The 10,464-nt window shown below is 46.9% G+C and overlaps 1 pseudogene; it reads left to right on the top strand.

Moving 5' to 3' along the window:
- The first annotated feature begins 6,922 nt into the window (after positions 1 to 6,922).
- The window catches only part of LOC121561867, a 28,976-nt pseudogene continuing 25,434 nt past the window's right edge, over positions 6,923 to 10,464 (top strand).

The raw sequence follows: 10,464 nt of genomic DNA, 5'->3' as shown, positions 1-10,464 counted from the left end.
TATTTAAGTCAGGACTGAACTGCTGACCATTTCAAAAATCTTGAATCATTCTGGTTTTTCATTAAAATGTGTGTAATTATCCTTCCAAAATAAAACTATTCAGTGTTAGTTTAAAACCACAGTGGTTTTGCTTACTTTTTACCTGGGCTTTGCTTCTTTCATATTTCTTTTATCCTACACTATCTCCCCAGTCTCTTCCAGGTGACAAGCATACCCATAACACGATACTCCACCACAATCACTCTTTTTCCATCAATATTTCCCACAAATTTCTGCTTGAGCAATTTTGACAGAAAAATACAGTGCTCATATTATATCATTACTAACAATATAAACAACATGTAAAGTATTGTTCCCAGCATGTTTCATGAGCTGAATAAAAGATCCTGTGGGACCGTCTCTGAACCAGCCACCCGGACGACTGATAAAGAATATTTCTGTCTGTAAATAAAGCCCTTTTTGTGGGAAAAAACTAATTCTGATTGGCTGGCCTTGCTCCCCAGTGGGTGGGCCTGGCTCCCAAATTGGGTGGGCAGATTCTTCCCTCTCAGCCCATCCATGGCTGCACTGCTCAATCGTGAAATCCATAGATTAGAGCCTAATTTATTTATTTCAGTGACTGATTTCTTAAATAACTTAACTCCATAATCTTAGAAATTGTTGTTTATATTTTTACTTCGATTGTCCCCTTTCACTCCAGTTACCTATTTCCCTCTGCCTCTCCTCTCTCTTCGCCTAACTTCCTCACACCTTTGCCCCTACTCTGTCATCTTTCATTCACCCACTAACCTCTCCCATTTTAAGGCCCTGTCTTTCCAGCTCTCAGTGTCAGATGATCTGCAAAGCTCACACCCCGGAACCTGTTTGCACTCGCGCTTCTGGCTCACCCTGGTTTTGCTTGACCCCCCTGTTTTTGATCCTCTTCTACTGCCTCAGGGGATCCAGACTTTCTCCATTCCTCCTACTACTCTTCAATCCTAACTCTGACCAGCCTTCTGCCTTGCTACTACTATTTTGATTTCTTATGTATGCTGCCCTGGTTTCATTCACCCTGTTGATGTCTGTGCTCCCCCAGGGACTTCTGGACCACCCACCACCGCTTCATAGGCTATCCTCACACTGGGGGAGCACAGACCCCGCGTTGGGCCCCTTTCCCCTGCCTTCATTCCTCCCTACTTCCCTTTTCCCTTAGTTTTCTTTTCTGGTGTGCGCAGTTGTGGTCCTCTGTCGTCTGTCTGAACCGTGACAGTCCGATCTGTCTATACTCAGCCACACTTTCCCACATGAACCATACATCGTTCCACCCCCAACAACAACTTCATTCGCCATATCATTCAACTCTCCCTAACCTTACCCCAGCCAGTCTGCCTCCCCCCCCGTTCTCTTCAGCGTCCACCCAAGTCCCCGCGTTCAGCATCAACCCCCATTTACTCCTTCCACTTCAGGTTCTCCTTCCCACCAACCTTACCCCACGGGGGGCTAAAGTTATATGCCATCACTCACACCTGGCCAGGGCCCGGGCTCGGAGCTCTGGGGCACAGCAGTTCCGACAATCAAACCCCCCCCATGTGCAGCCTTCGACCTGTTTGCTGAGGAGATGCTGATGTTTGACCTGGATTCACCCCACCCCAATCTCGTAACTATTCATATTCGACAAGGCAGGCGTGCAGTCGCAGACCATTCCATCAACTTCAACCCTGGCTAGGCAAGTTCTTCACACACCATTTGGTGTGCGTCTTCCATAGTTTGGCTACTATATCAGGGCCAGTTGGTTCCCATATCTTCCCCTCTTGATAAGCCATCGCCTACTGTCAGGATCACAAGATACAACCCGGCTCGTCGTGAGTGGGCCATCCTCTCCGTTGAGATCCGGCTGGGCTCCTGTCATCCTCCCACTCACCCATCTCCAGTCTGAGCCTATGGAGTTGGGCACCCCTCACTCCTGCAGTGGCGCCAGCCCCTACCTCAAACCTCTGCCTCTATTGTGGAGGTGATCTCTGTTAACCACCTGCCCTTTCAAGGGCTGAAGCTCCGCGTGGGGGATCTTTTCATGACATCTCCTCCACCCCAAGCCCTGCTGCACAGTTCTCACCTCCACGCCTCTCTGACTCAACTCCACACCCTGGCTGCTCCTGGTGATTCCGCGCCGAAGCCCATAATGACATCAAGCTGTCACGCCAACTGGGACTGAGACCTCCGTTTACACCTCCTATTCCTGCCCGGGCACTGGACGACACTTCTCGGATTCACTCATTCCCCCCTCTTGTCTGTCGAACCATCAATACCTTTCCCTCTCCCCTCCCAGGCCACCCCTCCTCCTGCGTTACCCATGGCTCCTCAACCCTCAGCTCGAGCTGGGTGACCGGGGGGTGATCAGGGTGGAGAGACCTGCCACCCGTGCCTGCTTGCCCTCCTCTACAACCAACTCCGCTCCTGAGCCTCCTCCAATTACCCAATTTCTATTTTAACAAACCACCCACATCTCTCCCCTCACCCCTCCCCCTGTGCCATCGACCTCCTCCCTGGAACAGCTCCTCCCAGGGGTCGTCTTTATTCGATTGTCTACTCCTAAAGAAAGTCCATGGACTACTCAAGTATCTCTCGGATAAATCCGTTCATCTTCATCTCCTGTTCTTTCTTCTTTGTGGGGAAGTCGATCTCTTCAGCCCCTGCAACTACAGGGGACTCAACGATCACAGTAAAAACCTTACCCTCTGCCTCTGCTCACCTCTGCTTTTGAGGTTGCTCCAGGAGCCACTGTTTTTACCAAGTTGGATCTCAGAACGCTTACCACCTGATCATCCAGGAGATAATGAACCCGCATTCCAATACACCAACAGGCCACTACGAGTATCTGGTTATGCCTTTTGGCCTCACCAATGCTCCTGCTGTATTCCAGGCTCTAGTTGAATGATGTCACTGCGGACATGTTAAAAAGTTTGTCTTCGTTTACCTGGATAACATCTTTTTTCAGACCTGTCACCCACCCGCCATGTCCAGCAATCCTTCATCTCTTCTGAAAATTCCCTCTCGCTAGCAGAGAAATGTGAGTTTCACGTCAAGACAGTACCTTCTGGGTACATATGTAGCAAAAATTCCAATGATCCTGCCAAAGTTCTGCATCACTTCATGGCCAGTTCCGGAGAACGAAAGAAGCTGCAATTTCTAGGGGTTTGCTCAACTTCTATAGGAAGTTATCGGGGACTACAGTGTTGCCGCCCTCTCACTCTCATCACCAAGCAACCCCTTCACCTGGACCCCCAACTTCCTCTCGGTATTCCCTCCTCCCATCCTCCCGAATGCCTGATGTGACCGGCAATTCATTGTAGTTGACCCTCGGATGTGGGAGTTGGTCCTGTGATTTCTCCAGTGGGCTGCGGAGATAGAATCCATCCCTTTTTCTCACTCGGGTTTCCCCTTCTGGTCAATTACACATAACTAGCTGCTGTTAACTTGCCTTGAGATCGTCACTCTCCACCTTTCCATTTCTCGTTTGACCATCTTATACTCCTTTCCCGTTCAACTTCCAGTCCCCCTTTCTTCACCGGTTTAATTTCTCTCCCGGCCTGGATCCACCCACTTACCAAGCCAGAGCCCCTCCTCAATTCCAGAGATACACCCCCTCCAAAGACCCTATGTCGATTCTGCCAAGTCCTCTCATCGTTGCAGCTCTACCTGGGCTGTTGAGAACGGTGTGTGAACTCTCCTAACATGCCAGCCCAGTCCCAGCACTCCCTGCCCTTTTTTGTCCCGCGCTGGTCCCAGGTCATTCAGTGGGGACACATGATCCCCCTAGCTTGTCCCCTGGCTCCCCCCGCGCTTACAACCTGCTCCAGGGTTCTGGTGGCCCTCTCTAGATTATTTTACCTCATCTAACCTACCAAGTCTCCTGCCAGCCCCAGCCGGATTGCTCACCCTGCCCTGTGCCCAGGCGTCCCTGTCTCACATCCCCTTACTTTCCGGGCTGCTCCTTCCAGTGGCATGCCTCATTCTCACCGTCGTTGGCCCGTTTCAGCAAGATGGCGCACTCCATTCCCCTCTCCTCCCCAACTCCCAAATTCACATCTTCCGGATCCCATGGTTTTTTCTCGCTTCCCATTCTCCTTTTTTGGAAGGAGTTCTGTCACCTGCTGGGATCCACATCATCTACTTCCTATTCCATCCCCAATCCAATGGGCAGTCAGGAGCGGGCTAATCGGGAGCTCGAGAAGGCACTCGCGATCATACTTCCCCAACCACTCTCATCCATGCAATTGACATTATTATTCTCCTGACTCTCTGCCATCGTATTCCCCTTTCCAATGTGTTTATGGATACCACCTCCTCTATTTACCAGCCGGGGGGGGATTTTCTTGCTCATCTGCACTTGCTTTTGCCACGTCATGTCGCCGCACCTGGTCACAGCCGGCCCACTCCTCCCGGTCCGTTTCCAGCTACCACTACCGGGGCCAACGTCGGAGAATTCCTGCTCCCCACCTCATGTTGGTCAAGGGTGTGGTTTGTCATCAAGAACTACCCCCTCCAGGGTGGAGTCGCGGGCTCACCTCGGGTTCATTGGCCCATTCCCTATCCTTAAGTGATTAGCCCAACTGCTGTCCGGCTCCAACTGCCTAATTCCCTGAGGGTAACCACTTTCCATGTCTTAAGATTAATGCCCATCCTAGGCCTTCCTCAGCTGTCCTCCTCCTCCCGGTCGTCGATGGTGGTCTGTTTCCTTCCGCCCCCCTTTCGAGGTGGTCTCCATACCTCATTGACTGGGAGGCTACTGACCTGAGGAAAGGACCTCAGGTGCCCAGCTAGTCGGATTGTGATCTCTCATCCCTTTCCTGCTTAGCATCCCTGATCAACCCACCAATCCTGACAAGCACTTCTTTTCAGAGGGTCCTCCCCGCTCTCGGCTTCACTGTCCTGTGCCTGATCCTGTCTGCTTCCATCTCCCCGCCCTCCCGCTTCCTCGAGGGGTGCTCGCTTTGGGTTTCCTGGCCCTCCTCCTCCCCTCTCCCGCCCGCGTGGTGTTTGCTCTTAGACTACTGACCTCCCATTGGGGGTTCTGTCTTGCCATGGCCCTCTCCCTCCACCTTACCACCTTTATTTCTTCCTTTCACCTCCCATCTCTCTACTCAGCCTACTACTCCCCTCCTTCTCGCTCTAATTACTCCCACTGCGCTACTCATTTTACCCACTAACCTCTCCCAGTATTTAAGGCCCTGTCTTTCCAGCTCTCCGGTGTCCAGATCAGTCCTCAAACTCACCCCGAACCTGTTTACTTTCCGCTTCTGGCTCACCCTGGTTTTACCCCACCTGCTGTTTTTGATACTCTTCTGCCTCAGAATCCACCTGCTTCTGCCATTACACTCCTACTCTCTTCAATCCCTAACTCCTACCACCTTCTCCTTCTACTTATTTTATTTCCTTAACTGTACTGCTGCCTGGTTTCATTCCCCCTGTTGTCTCTTCTCCCCCAGACTTCTACCCCCCCCCTAGGGCGCTTCTGCCACTGGGGGGCACCGCCCTGGACCCCTGTTACCCTCCTTCATTCACTCCCTACTTCCCTTTTCCCTTAATTTAATCAACTTTCTGTGTGGCCCTTATTTGTGGTCTCTCTTGATCGTCTGTCTGAACCGTGACAAGTATAAATTATTCACAGCAGTAATGGCTGCCAAAAGTGCTTCCACCAAGTATTAACTCTGGGGTTTGAAGAAATATGCAATCAGGACATGGGGGGTGGGTTGGGGGTGTTGTACAATTTTCTTTCACTTTGAAAATATGAAGTAGGTTGTGTAGATCTGTAGGGAAAAATATCTAATTTAATCCCTTAAAAAAAAATGAAAGGCAGCAAAATGTGAAGACTGGGCAGGGGTGTATAGACTTCCACTAGGCACTCAATGTTGTGATAAGAAGTGTATTTCCTTAACTGTGGCTTTTACTCATGTCTGGATTGTAATTTGACATACAGTACATGGCCATATCTAGCCAACCTAATTTGTTTCCCTCACCAAATTAACACATCTCAAACTCAGAATCGGCTTGATATCCTGTGTGTGGCCCGGGACACTGGAACCTATAGCCATAGGGCGAGATTCCGTAATGAGCCAATAATAATTAGTGGCCGGGTTGAAATACCCACATTCCCACTGTTTCCCCATATCTTCTGTGATGTTAAGGAAGTTATAAAAAATGCGTGGTGATCGTAGCTTATGTGTTCTCCCTCATATTGTTTTCATTGAAAAATACACAAAATGTATCTCACAGCAACACAATGTCCCATCATGCCTTGTGTCTTCCCTACAGGGCCGAGCCCATTCTTCTCAGGATCAAGGAGGACAGAACCCGCATTGTCTCGCCGTCGTTTGACAACATCAAGTATGACACGTTTGAGATCGAGGAGTATCCGCTGTCTGCTCATGGCTTCGACTGGGAGCTGTGGTGTCGCTACCTGAACCCGCCCAAAGCCTGGTGGACCCAGTACAACCACACCGCCCCTATCAGGTCACTGTCAGCAAAGACTTAGGAATCAACTGTTGTCTTGTGCTATTTTACAGGCACTGTGTTGCATTGAAGAATCCACACAATTTTGTGTCTGTGGCTTATTCTATTTGATTTTAATAACATGTAAGAACAATGTGTGCGAACCTGTTGCATCAGTTTGATGTAGATCTCCTGGTTGTTTTTAGACAGCCGTTACTTAGAAACGTGGGAAATCCTCATTCTTGACGACAAATAAAAGGAATAGGCAAACAACCTTGTAGGTTTATTATTGAAAACATTTAACAATAAATCAAATGTGAAAAATCTTCGGCTGAGCACAGAGGTGTTACAAATACGCTAGGAAGTAGTTAATAGAACCACAGCTCATAATTGACTGTTTCTCTCTCTTTTTGACATCTTTGTACCAGGAGCCCAGCTCTTATTGGCTGTTTTGTGGTGGACAGGAAGTACTTCGAGGAGATTGGCCTATTGGATGAGGGGATGGAGGTGTATGGTGGAGAGAATGTGGAGCTTGGCATCAGGGTGAGTGGAGTCCAAATTATAATCAGCTCAGTAGTATGCCAAATCCTAACTTGAGATCGGTCCCCCATTGACATCTATGGTAACAAAGAGTCACTAACAGCAACCAAAACAAAACAGGTGGGGTTCTAAAAGACACTCATGGGGGGTGTCCACTGAAAGTTGACAAGCAACGACAACTGGGAACTAAGACACCCACCATGAGCGCCCACTAAATTTGCCCAAGAAGAGGCAAATAAAATGAAAACCCACAACAAACTTAGACAGGAAGCAAACCAAAAAGTGGAACAAAACAAAAACAGGGAAGAAAAGATAAAGGATTGTTTTTTTAAAATCAAAATGGAGAGAGCCAGCTAAAGGTGTTAACCCTCCACTTCTCTCAAGCCAACTGGAGCACTGTGCCAGCCGCTCTTAAATATCCCCTGTGCCAGTACAGGTGAAACGTCTTCTGACTAACGAGATGACAAGCCAGCACAGGGTAACACATACTAACGAGGTGACACCAATCAGTGCGCCTAAGGTCCAACCTTTTCCAATGGAAAAACCAAAACCTGTAACAATAATTTACACAACTTGAGTTACGTACAAACCCGGAATCTCAAGTTAGGATTTGGCCCATATTGACGACTCTTGGACTCATTAGTGTGTGTAATAATCTGCAGCTGCTGTATGTGAGTACCTGGAGGATACAGCCAGTCAGCTCAGCCTTCCTCCAGATGGGCCATGAGTGGAGCTGCAGTGTGCCAGGGAATACCCCAAAGCGAGCTGACATTCACCCAGCTCAGCGACTTGTACACTTCCATAGAGCTGAAAGTATATCAAACAAACCCTTAGAAATGACTATGGGACATGCATGCACACTCCACATTAGTGAGACAGACACAATGGGTCTTGTGTGGATATCTGTGCCTCCTTTCCCTTGCAGCTTTGTGGTCCTGCAGCATCAGGAGGGAAGGGAACAGCCTACTCTTTGGGAGGAGTAAAAACTCCCTTCAAGACTGGGTGTTAATAGAATGATAATGGGTCAGAGCAGCTGTGGTTCAAGATGTCACTCCATAGGCTGTATCTTACAGTAGCTTTTCTGATTGGCTACCTTTATCCTGCAGAAGGGAGAAATGTGCTCTATAGCAACTATATTGATTTATGTATTGCATTATGGACCTGGCTGAATGGGAAATACTTATTGTGTGGAAATATGGCAAAAGTTCAAGGACTGTCTAGATAATCCTATTGAGACTGAAATGATGGTATAACAAATCCATTGAATTGGTGGTTCATCAAGATCACAAGTATGCTGGAGTGACTTTTCAATACAGTACGGCAAAAGTTCAGGGACCGATTTTAGTGTTGAGTGTATGGCCAACTTGAAATCCTCTATAGAATGGCTTATCTGCGCTCTCTTAACAGGATCTATATGTGCGAGTGCATACGTAATGTTGCAGATAACAGACATCAAGTCATGGATCATCAGTGTTGTTGTCAATGATTATGTAAATGAGGCGTTTTCTTGACAGAATCAGGAACTGCACATCTGTCCACGGGGCATAACATCCCCCGTAATGAATAGTTGTATTTAGGCCCGCCAAAACAAGGGATGGGATTTTTCTGTCTTTCTACAGATGCTTCCTCCCTGGTACCCAATAACCACATGCTGTGCTTTAATAAATACTTCATTTATAGATCTATCTTCATTATATTTTTGTTTATTTACTGCCATTAGATTATTTTAGTATTTTATTACATTTACATTTTAGTCATTTAGCAGACGCTCTTATCCAGAGCGACTTACAGTTAGTGAATACATTTTTTTTTTTTATACTGGCCCCCCGTGGGAATCGAACCCACAACCCTGGCGTTGCAAACGCCATGCTCTATCAACTGAGCTACATCCCTGCCGGCCATTCCCTCCCCTACCCTGGACGACGCTGGGCCAATTGTGCGCCGCCCATGAGTCTCCCGGTCGCGGCCGGCTGCGACAGAGCCTGGATCCTAATCTCAGCTCATTACCTGTATAAAAGACACCTGGGAGCGAGAAATCTTTCTGATTGAGAGGGGGTCAAATACTTATTTCCCTCATTAAAATGCAAATCCATTTATAACATTTTTGACATGCGTTTTTTTGTTGTTATTCTGTCTCTCACTGTTCAAATAAACCTACCATTAAAATTATAGACTGATCATGTCTTTGTCAGTGGGCAAAGGTACAAAATCAGCAGGGGATCAAATACTTTTTCTTCACTGTAGGTGCCCTTCTTTGCGAGTCATTGAAAAACCTCCCTGGTCTTTGTGGTTGAATCTGTGCTTGAAATGCACTGCTCGACTGAAGGACCTTACAGATAGTTGTATGTGTGGGGTACAGAGATGAGTTAGTCATTCAAAAATCATGTTTAACACTCTTATTGCACACAGTGAGTCCATGTGACTTAAGACATTGTTTTATTATCCTGAACTTATTTAGCCTTGCCATAACAAAGGTCTTGAATACTTATTGACTTTTCATTTTTAATTAATTTCTAATCATTTCTAAAAACATAATACAATTGACATTATTGGATATTGTGTGTAGGCCAGTAAAAAAAATTGGGAGTGGCTCCTAATCCATGACCGGATCTTTTATTTCTGAGGCTCCGTATCCGTGAGTGTGCAAATTCTCATGGGAATTTGGGACATCAGTCAACATGCCTAAACCGGATTAGATGCAGCTAGTTAGATCAGAGTTAAATGCCAAAAAGATGATATTCGCAAAGTCACTAAGCAAAACAAACAGACAACCAAAACCGCAATAGCCACTACAATGTCAAAACATGATTTTGTTAATGAGTTCAGTACCATTTGCATGATTCTTTGGACCCATGACTGATGTATCGTCATTAGCAAGCCAGAATTGGCTACTTAGCTAGCAAACTCTAGTCCAATACTATCCATGTGCATTTCTATGTATGCCTGACTCTCATACATACTTTCACATATCCTGCCCTATTTATCTGGGTATATTGGTTATTTGGTGTCTTTACATGTACTTATTTGCCCAACCGTTTATGGTTGAAAGTGCTTTTGTAGAGATTGGAGCTAATAATATTCAGTCATACACCCAATAATATCCACATCTGTGGCCCTATCAAATTTGTCCTTGCTCGTAGCGTAGTTCTGTAGTACAGCTATCAAAATTGTGCCTCTGTTTTTAGACTGATAAGAATTGTATTTGACAAACTGTGTCTGTACTCAAACAGCATCTGGAGTGAATATAGCTTCATAAATGTGTAATATTTCACAACTGTGCCTCGAATGCCTTTCAATGTTTGGTTTATATAGTATTATCTGAAGGAGGAATCTCTAAAAAAGGTATTATGCATTGGCTGGGAATTGAACCCGGGCCACCCGGCTCACGTGCAGCAGGCGAGAATTCTACCACTGTACCACCCATGCTTAGATGAGTATCGGGTGTATCCTGCTCTT

The sequence above is a fragment of the Coregonus clupeaformis genome, unplaced genomic scaffold (genome assembly GCF_020615455.1).
Source record: "Coregonus clupeaformis isolate EN_2021a unplaced genomic scaffold, ASM2061545v1 scaf1625, whole genome shotgun sequence".
NCBI lineage: Eukaryota > Metazoa > Chordata > Actinopteri > Salmoniformes > Salmonidae > Coregonus > Coregonus clupeaformis.
The sequence above is the reverse complement of the archived record's forward strand: the minus strand, read 5'-3'. Positions and strand labels throughout refer to the sequence as shown.